Genomic DNA, 10,835 nt, shown 5'->3' with positions numbered 1-10,835 from the left:
CACAGTACTACATAGAGCCATGACTACATAGCACTCTATTCCACAGTACTACATAGAGCCATGACTACATGGAACTCTATTCCACAGTACTACATAGAGCCATGACTACATGGAACTCTATTCCACAGTACTACACAGAGCCATGACGACATGGAACTCTATTCCACAGTACTACATGGAACTCTATTCCACAGTACTACACAGAGCCATGACGACATGGAACTCTATTCCACAGTACTACACAGAGCCATGACGACATGGAACTCTATTCCACAGTACTACACAGAGCCATGACGACATGGAACTCTATTCCACAGTACTACACAGAGCCATGACGACATGGAACTCTATTCCACAGTACTACACAGAGCCATGACTACATGGAACTCTATTCCACAGTACTACATAGAGCCACGACTACATGGCACTCTATTCCACAGTACTACATAGAGCCACGACTACATGGAACTCTTCCACAGTACCACATAGAGCCATGACTACATGGAACTCTATTCCACAGTACTACATAGAGCCATGACTACATGGAACTCTATTCCACAGAACTACACAGAGCCATGACTACATGGAACTCTATTCCACAGTACTACACAGAGCCATGACGACATGGAACTCTATTCCACAGTACTACACAGAGCCACGACTACATGGAACTCTATTCCACAGTACTACATAGAGCCACGACTACATGGCACTCTATTCCACAGTACCACATAGAGCCACGACTACATGGAACTCTATTCCACAGTACCACATAGAGCCACGACTACATGGAACTCTATTCCACAGTACCACATAGAGCCATGACTACATGGAACTCTATTCCACAGTACTACATGGAACTCTATTCCACAGTACTACACAGAGCCATGACGACATGGAACTCTATTCCACAGTACTACACAGAGCCATGACGACATGGAACTCTATTCCACAGTACTACACAGAGCCATGACGACATGGAACTCTATTCCACAGTACTACACAGAGCCATGACGACATGGAACTCTATTCCACAGTACTACACAGAGCCATGACGACATGGAACTCTATTCCACAGTACTACACAGAGCCATGACGACATGGAACTCTATTCCACAGTACTACACAGAGCCATGACTACATGGAACTCTCCTCCACATCTGGTAACTGATGCAGCAGTAGAATCAGATTTATAAACAGATAAACACACCTTATGTAGCGGGGACTGTGAAGAGACACTAACACACATACTAACATACTAACCAAGCTGCTGCCTTGACAGGAACTAATGGGGATCCATAATAAACCCTAGGAAGAGTAGCTGCTGCCTTGACAGGAACTAATGGGGATCCATAATAAACCCCAGGAAGAGTAGCTGCTGCCTTGGCAGGAACCAATGGGGATCCATAATAAACCCCAGGTATTGTAGCTTCTGCCGTGGCAGGACCAGCAGGTTGCATAGTGGTTAGCGCATTGGGCCAGTGACCAGCAGGTAGCCTAGTGGTTAGAGCATTAGGCCAGTGACCAGCAGGTAGCCTAGTGGTTAGAGCATTGGGTCAGTGACCAGCAGGTAGCCTAGTGGTTAGAGCATTGGGTCAGTGACCAGCAGGTAGCCTAGTGGTTAGAGCATTGGGTCAGTGACCAGCAGGTAGCCTAGTGGTTAGAGCATTGGGTCAGTGACCAGCAGGTAGCCTAGTGGTTAGAGCATTGGGCCAGTGACCAGCAAGTAGCCTAGTGGTTAGAGCGTTGAGCCAGTGACCAGCAGGTAGCCTAGTGGTTAGAGCATTGGGCCAGTGACCCAAAGGTTGCTGGATCAGAAAAGCTGACAAGTCAGGTCAGTAAGGAACAAATTCTTATTTACAATGACGGCCTAGGAACAGTGGGTTAACTGCCTTGTTCAGGGGCAGAAAAACAAACATATTTTTACCTTGTCAGCTCAGGGATTCAATTTAGCAACCTCTCGGTCACTGCCCTTACGCTCTCACCACTAGGCTACCTACCGTCCCTACCCTCTAACCACTAGGCTTCCTGCCGCCCTTACACTCTAACCACTAGGCTACCCTACCGCCCTTACACTCTAACCACTAGGCTACCTGCCGCACTAGGAATAAAGGTTCAATTAAAGATCTAAGAAGTTTGTCCATTAGATTGTTCACCGAAATTCACAAATGACATTATGCTATAGAGACCTGATCATTCACTGTTAATTGTTTATACACATTTTCATGACTATTATTATAGCTTACATGAAAAGGTGGGCATTATTGACACTGGAAAGCTGCTGTCTGATCCCATGTAGACCCACCACCACCCGCCAGTGTGCCCTTGAACAAGGCACTTAGCCCCCCCCCCCCCCACATAGAACTTCACTGTTAGTCACATGTGGTCAACCCTCCATCTTGACAGCTTCTGGGCATGCAGGCTTGGCTTTTTCAACATTACAGCCAAAATACTTTTGTCTTTATAAAAGTATTCTCTCATTCAATAAATCAGGAATCAAATTGATAAGGTAGACAGGCTACTTCAAAGGAAGGTATCTAACTACACTTGTTTATATATATATAATGCTAAAATATTAATGTTTTGGGGGAGGGTTATTTTTCAATTGGGATTGAACATTTTTAATGTTGTCATGGCTACTGTTTAATTGAAAGGAATCCCAGCTTTCTAAGGGTGAATATTTATTTAGGCTCTACAGTGCCAGAGGAATGGCGAAAAGGAAATTAATGTTTAGCTATATTTTACCAGCTAGAACTGCAACACCACAGACTGGCTGAGATGTCGTTTTTTTTAATCGATTGATAAAATTCGTGTGCTTCCATGAATTACATTAACAACAATTATGAAACTAATTTCCATGATTTTTATCATGACCTTACAAACCCTCATTTGACAACTTGGAACAAATCAAATGTTTTTATAAATCCCCTTTTTTATTTATTATTTTTTTTTACATCCGCTAATGTCACAAAGTGATCATACAGAAACCCAGCCTACAACCACAGACAACGCATCATGTTCCGGGCTGACACATTTACATTACATTTACATTTAAGTCATTTAGCAGACGCTCTTATCCAGAGCGACTTACAAATTGGTGAATTCACCTTCTGACATCAGTGGAACAGCCACTTTACTATAGTGCATCTAAATCATTTAAGGGGGGGGGGGTGAGAAGGATTGCTTTATCCTATCCTAGGTATTCCTAGGTATTCTATCCTAGGTATGACACATTTTCAATCTGAGCAATCTGGAACAGACTACTGTCACTCACAGATTCACAGACTAGCGGCAAATTAATCTGAACAAAGGAAAATCAGGAAATGAATGCCCCCGTCATTCCGTTTTGATCAACATTTTTTTGCCTCGGTGTGTGAATCTGGACCAGCATTAGAGGAGCTGGTCATCAATTCCCCCCAAAAAGAGAGGTGCTGGTATGTCATTCCTGACAGCTTCCACCCAAATCAAGCACTGCTATTAGCAATCCCTTCAGACATAGTGACTCAACCATTCGTGACTTGAACTCGACTCTTATTTAACCATAGGGACTCAAGGTTTAGTGAGTCAACAACAACACTGTCCTGAACATGTGAAAGTTGGTTTGGTGTCCCTAAGTTGAACGGTTTGAGTTACTGTTGGTTAGGGGCCTGAGAGATGAGGTCTTCAGTACATTTACATTACATTTAAGTCATTTAGCAGACGCTCTTATCCAGAGCGACTTACAAATTGGTGAATTCACCTAATTCAGTAGGTAGCGATATAGAGTTGGGCCTGAGAGATGTTTGCTGCTGGAGTTTATACCAGTAAATCTTCAATCAGTAAGGTCATGCCACTGTTGCAAAGGGGTTTCAAAATAAAAGTCAGGTGGAGCGCTTGGGAATCCGTTTCTGAAATACAAGGTGAAAATAAAATCCACCTTCTCTTATTTGTTGTTTTTGGCATTAATAAAATACATTTAAACATAATTGTTACAGATAAAAAAAATAACCTGCAGATGTTAATTTGAAATTCAAGTACATGTGTTTATTAGTCAGTTGGGGACGCTTTGGGCTGGGATTGTGCAGAATCAGATTGAGGTTATTCCACCGTTGACCGCCAGGTGGCGCAGCGACATCCGGTTCACACGCCACCAGAAAACGGCGGTTGTTGTGTCAAAAGGCGGATCTTCCTTCAACCTGGAAGTTTTTTTTTTGCGTTACGGTCAAACGGGAACTGTGACATTTTCCAAAGCATTAACTTTTGAAATAATGTCACAGATACATATTTAATTGCCGTTTATAACTTTCAAGATCAGTTCCTTTGAACTGTAACTTCATAAAGTGCAGGTAAGAGCCAAGAGGTTATTTTCCGGGTTTGTTTCATGCTGCAAAAGAGAAGAAGAAGAAGTAGCTGTTTTATTAGAGTGACTAGCTAGCTAGCTAATGTTAGCATGACAGCTCAATCCATCTATTCTGATCTCATCAATACAACTATTGTTTAGCTAGCACGATTTGATCCGAGAACTTTTCTTGATTCTCACACATCGGAATTGAATTGGACCCGAAAACATATTTAATATCGACCGGTTTAGCCTCTTGGCTAACTACATTTACATTTCAGTCATTTAGCAGACGCTCTTATCCAGAGCGACTTACAAATTGGTGAATTCACCTTCTGACATCCAGTAATATCACAGTAGCCATCTGCCCGTTAGACAAGAGGCTAACTAGTTAATATCACAGGGGCCATCAGCCCGTTAGCTACTTGGCTAACTAGTTAATATCACATGGGCCATCAGCCTGTTAGCCTCTTGGCTAACTAGTTAATATCACGAGCATCAGCCTGTTAGCCTCTTGGTTAACTAGTTAATATCACAGGGGCCATCAGCCCGTTAGCCTCTTGGCTAACTAGTTAATATCACAGGGGCCATCAGCCCGTTAGCCTCTTGGCTAACTAGTTAATATCACGAGCATCTGCCCGTTAGCCTCTTGGCTAACTAGTTAATATCACGAGCATCTGCCCGTTAGCCTCTTGGCTAACTAGTTAATATCACGAGCCATCTGCCCGTTAGCCTCTTGGCTAACTAGTTAATATCACGAGCCATCTGCCCGTTAGCCTCTTGGCTAACTAGTTAATATCACGAGCCATCTGCCCGTTAGCCTCTTGGCTAACTAGTTAATATCACGAGCCATCTGCCCGTTAGCCTCTTGGCAGTGAGTGTCGCACTGATCTGCATGTGATGTCTGCCCCGTGTTATCTTTTTTGATGATTGAATAGTAGCTTCCTTCACTAAATACATTACATCCACATTGTTAGTAATTGTTTTGACATGCTGGGGCTTGTTGGTAGCGCGCCCATTCATAGTTTGTCTTCTATCATCAAAGACAGTACAGGAGGTGTCAACTCTGTTATTAGCGTCTGTTGAAGGTATCGTCTTGAGGGAGGTTTTGTTGAAGGATAATTACCCGATCTGGCCTCGTTGTTCATCAGTGCTCATTAAGAAATGTGAGTTGGGAGTTGTCTTGGTTAGATGGTTAGATGTGGGGTTGTCTTAACAGAACATTATTACAAATCATTTTGTAGACCTCAACAAGCCAAAACAGATTTTGTTTCAATATGCTTTGTGTTGTAGTCATGACAGACAAAGATAATAGTTAAGTGCACTTTCCAATGCATGTTGTCAACCATCACATCCAGTACATGAAGACGGTGATTAACGTTTGGTTTCCGTTTCCTGTGTAACATCAATATTGTTATCTGACTGTCAATTACATTGTTTTAAAATTTAAAATGTACATTCACACATTCCTTCAGGTGTTGAGGTCTGCGGATGGCCCTACCAGACTGTGTGAGGAGGGTTTATTTCATCAGGAGGGGCTTGACCTGAGATGTCTGGATCTTCTTGTTGAGGTGCAGCGTCCACCTCTAAGGTTGTGTTCCGCACCCTGCTGGGTCTCCTGTTCCTCCTGAAGACTTGTCCCTGTTCTGTCTTCACCTTGTAGGACCTTTGCTCCACAGGTCTGACTGCTATGACCCTCTGCCACCACTGTCTGTCCTGTGAGTGGCTGGACTCTCACCCTGTCATCTCATTGGCAGCTCTGTGAGCTCCTCAGCAGAGGTGTCGTAGTACGTTGCCCGTCTCTGCTGTCTTTCTGTGAACTTCTCCAGCTGACAGTTTGTCATCACCGGTCTCAGCAGATTTTCAGTCATTAGCAGTAGTGTCTGTGTACGTCTTCCCATGAGCGCCATGGCAGGGCTGCTGACTGTTCCTTGTGACGGGGATCCCTGTGATCCAGCAGGGCCAGGTACGGGTCAGAACCTGCTCTCTTTGCTTTTGTCATCAGTCTTTTGGCTGTTTTCGCTGCCGATTCCACTTTCCCATTACTATGCAGGTTGTCCTGGAGACGATGTTTTAAAGTCCCGAACCTTGCTGAAACTTGAACTCATCTGAAGAGTACTGGGGACCATTTGTCTGAGTACAGGATGTCATGTATCCCATAGCGTGCAAAGTATGTCTTCAGTTTTTGAATGACCGTTTTCGCCTGTGTGTTCTCCAAATGGTCCACTTCCCAGAAGTTGGAGAGATAATCAACTGTTGCCATGTAGTGTCTGTCGTTGAACTTGGACAGGTCAGTCCCTATTGGTGCTTCGCGTGGCCTCTGTGTCTCTTTCCTATGTTTCACACCCTCATGCAGTGTAGGTGCCATGTTTGTCCTCAGCTGTGCATTCATGCCTGGCCAGTAGACACCAGCTCTTCTCAGACATCCCTCTGTTCCTATGTGTGAGACAGATTCTCTGCATTATCTCTGACCCGAGGTCGGCAGGCACAATGACTCAGCTCATCTCTGTTGTGAAAATACATGGCTACTTCCAAGGGTACATGTTATTACACTCCAGGCCACTTCTGCAGGATCACATGTTTCAGTGTCTGGAGCTCCCGGTCCAGCTCAGTGGCTCTCTGGATGGCCTTCAGTCTCTCACTTGACACAGGCAGGTATTGAATCATATTGATTGATTCCACTTCGACCTCCACAGGGCCTCTGTCTTGTTCTGTGAGGTACGACCTGCTCAGGGTGTCGGCCAGCACCACATGTTTTCCCGGAACGTATCGCAGACTGACCTCGTAGTTTTGGAGTCTCGTTGTAGAGCATGCGTTGTAGTCTTTTTGGTGCGCTGAGGAGAGGCTTTATCATGATGCTCTCCAGAGGCTTGTGATCTGACTGCACTTCTAGCTGCTCTGTTAGCTGCTCCTTCTCTGTCTGCATACCCTTTATCAGTCTCTGTCAGGGCTCTGCTAGCTGCTCCTTCTCTGTCTGCATACCCTTTATCAGTCTCTGTCTGGGCTCTGCTAGCTGCTCCTTCTCTGTCTGTGCATACCCTTTATCAGTCTCTGTCAGGGCTCTGCTAGCTGCTCCTTCTCTGTCTGTCTCTGTCACCCTTTATCAGTCTCTGTCAGGGCTCTGTCTGAGCTGCTCCTTCTGTCTGTCTGTGCATACCCTTTATCAGTCTCTGTCAGGGCTCTGCTAGCTGCTCCTTCTGTCTGAGCATACCCTTTATCAGTCTCTGTCAGGGCTCTGCTAGCTGCTCCTTCTGTCTGTGCATACCCTTTATCAGTCTCTGTCATCTGCTAGCCTCCTTCTCTGTCTGCATATCTGTCAGGGCTCTGCTAGTCTCCTTCTCTGTCTGTGCATACCCTTTTTCAGTCTCTGTCAGGGCTCTGCTAGCTGCTCCTTCTCTGTCTGTGCATACCCTTTATCAGTCTCTGTCAGGGCTCTGCTAGCTGCTCCTTCTCTGTCTGCATACCCTTTATCAGTCTCTGTCAGGGCTCTGCTCCTTCTCTGTCTGTGCATACCCTTTATCAGTCTCTGTCAGGGCTCTGCTAGCTGCTCCTTCTCTGTCTGTGCATACCCTTTATCAGTCTCTGTCAGGGCTCCCTTTATCAGTCTGTGTCTGCTCCTTCTCCTTCTGTCTGCATACCCTTTATCAGTCTCTGTCAGGGCTCTGCTAGCTGCTCCTTCTCTGTCTGCATACCCTTTATCAGTCTCTGTCAGGGCTCTGCTAGCTGCTCCTTCTCTGTCTGTGCATACCCTTTATCAGTCTCTGTCAGGGCTCTGCTAGCTGCTCCTTCTCTGTCTGCATGCTCCTTCTGTCTGTGCATACCCTTTATCAGTCTCTGTCAGGGCTCTGCTAGCTGCTCCTTCTGTCTGTGCATACCCTTTATCAGTCTCTGTCAGGGCTCTGCTAGCTGCTGCTCCTTCTCTGTCTGCATACCCTTTATCAGTCTCAGGGCTCTGCTATGCTCCTTCTGTCTGTGCATACCCTTTATCAGTCTCTGTCAGGGCTCTGCTAGCTGCTCCTTCTGTCTGCATACCCTTTATCAGTCTGTGTCAGGGCTCTGCTAGCTGCTCCTTCTGTCTGTGCATACCCAGTCTCTGTCAGGGTTCTGCTAGTCTCCTTCTGTCTGGGCTCTGCTAGCTGCTCCTTCTCTGTCTGCATACCCTTTATCAGTCTCTGTCAGGGCTCTGCTAGCTGCTCCTTCTGTCTTCCTGTCTGCAGGGCTCTGCTACTGCTCCTTCTCTGTCTGCATACCCTTTATCAGTCTCTGTCAGGGCTCTGCTAGCTGCTCCTTCTGTCTGTGCATACCCTTTATCAGTCTCTGTCAGGGCTCTGCTAGCTGCTCCTTCTCTGTCTGCATACCCTTTATCAGTCTCTGTCAGGGCTCTGCTATACCCTTTATCAGTCTCAGGGCTCTGCTAGCTGCTCCTTCTCTGTCTGTGCATACCCTTTATCAGTCTCAGGGCTCTGCTAGCTGCTCCTTCTGTCTGTGCATACCCTTTATCAGTCTCTGTCAGGGCTCTGCTAGCTGCTCCTTCTCTGTCTGCATACCCTTTATCAGTCTCTGTCAGGGCTCTGCTAGCTGCTCCTTCTGTCTGTGCATACCCTTTATCAGTTGCTGAGCGGCCTTTCAGGTTGTGTTGATATAGGACTCGTTTTACTGTGGATATAGATACTTTTGTACATGTTTCCTCCAGCATCTTCACAATGTCCTTTGCTGTTGTTCTGGGATTGATTTGCACAAAGTATGTTCATCTCTAGGAGACAGAACGCATCTCCTTCCTGAGCGGTATGACGGCTGCGTGGTCCAATGGTGTTTATACTATTGTTTGTACAGATGAATGTGGTACCTTCAGGCGTTTGGAAATGGCTCCCAAAGACGAACCAGACTTGTGGAGGTCTACAATTTATTTTCTGAGGTCTTGGTTGATTTCTTTTGATTTTCCCATGATGTCAAGCAAAGAGGCACTGAGTTTGAAGGTGGGCCTTGAAATACATCCACAGGTGCACCTCAAATTGACTCAAATTATGTTAATTAGCCTATCAGAAGCTTCTAAAGCCATTACATCATTTTCTTGAATTTTCCAAGCTGTTTGAAGGCACAGTCAACTTCGTGTAGTTAACTTCTGGCCCACTGGAATTGTGATACATTGAATTATAAATGAAATAATCTGTCAATTGTTGGAAAAATTACTTGTGTCATGCACAAAGTAGATGTCCTAACCGACTTGCCAAAACTATAGTTTGTTAACAAGACATTTGTGGAGTGGTTGAAAAACGAGTTTTAATGACTCCAACCTAAGTGCACGTAAACTTCCAACTTCAACAGTATCTGTAACCTAGAGGGCAACCAGTGGGTCCATCTCCTCTATACCACCCACCTGGTAGTTTGGTGGATGGGACTACCAGCTCTCTGTAACCTAGAGGGCAACCAGTGGGTCCATCTCCTCTATACCACCCACCTGGTAGTGTGGTGGATGGGATTACCAGCTCTCTGTAACCTAGAGGACAACCAGTGGTTCCATCTCCTCTATACCACCCACCTGGTAGTGTGGTGGATGGGACTACCAGCTCTCTGTAACCTAGAGGACATCTCCTCTACCAGTGTGGTGGATGGGACTCCGTCTCCATCTCTATACCACCCACCTGGTAGTGTGGTGGATGGGACTACCAGCTCTCTGTAACCTAGAGGACAACCAGTGGGTCCGTCTCCTCTATACCACCCACCTGGTAGTGTGGTGGATGGGACTACCAGAGGCAAGGCAGATCACCTATAAAGGGTGTGGCCAGGGTTTGTTTGAGGGGGTCTAGGTTGGTGGGGATGTGGTCTGGTCCTTTTGGTGCAGGTCCTCTGGGATGGGATCTCGCTGGTCTGGGCCCGGCGTCTCGCTGGTGTGTTGCTCCTGTGTGAGGTGTTGGGACTACGGTTGAGGGTGACGTCCTTCAGGGTCCTGGCGAAGGTGTGGACTGTTGTCTTGTAGATTTTTTTTGTACTTGTGCGTATGAAATTTGCTCCAATTCTTGTCTGACTGAACCAGTAATGAATGAGTTTTCTTGTTTTGCTTTGTTAGGTTCTGTCTGTCTGTCTGAGAGAGAAGGACCCCATATGACAGACACCACCTAGTCTAAGGGTATGCTATACCGTAGGGATTGGTGCACATCGATTCAGTGGAGTATTGCTTCTTCTATACCCTGGCCTCAATCTTCTTTTTTAACTGTTGAGACAAAATATTTTCAACACTATTTTATTTCCATGATTGATCAAAACTAATTTGCTCATATGATGATATGTGTATTTTGGACTGTCTATTTAGTCCTCACAACTAGTCAGAGATTAAGGTTGTCAGGTCTCTAACCCCATTAGTACTAACGGGAGATCATAGGGCCTACGGATAATATCTCTCTCTGAGAGATGAGAGGAGGAAGTTGTGCGGTGACTGAAAAAACCAGTTATGCTGTCTGGAGCCTCCGGTTCCAAAGGTGACAAGCAGACAGACAGCTTGGTGTTTGATTGACTGGCT

The 10,835-nt window shown here is 45.6% G+C and overlaps 1 protein-coding gene across 1 annotated transcript in view; it reads left to right on the top strand.

The window, feature by feature from the left end:
• Positions 1–4,159: 4,159 nt before the first annotated feature.
• The window catches only part of LOC135558080 (ubiquitin carboxyl-terminal hydrolase 33-like), a 62,950-nt gene continuing 56,274 nt past the window's right edge, over positions 4,160–10,835 (top strand). Inside the window, exon 1 of the mRNA XM_064991830.1 lies at positions 4,160–4,325. The gene's annotated coding sequence lies outside the window, so the exon portion shown is untranslated. The remainder of the gene's footprint in view (positions 4,326–10,835) is intronic.

The sequence above is a fragment of the Oncorhynchus masou genome, chromosome 17 (genome assembly GCF_036934945.1).
Source record: "Oncorhynchus masou masou isolate Uvic2021 chromosome 17, UVic_Omas_1.1, whole genome shotgun sequence".
Classification (NCBI taxonomy): Eukaryota; Metazoa; Chordata; class Actinopteri; order Salmoniformes; family Salmonidae; genus Oncorhynchus; species Oncorhynchus masou.
This window is presented reverse-complemented; position numbering and strand designations above follow the sequence as displayed.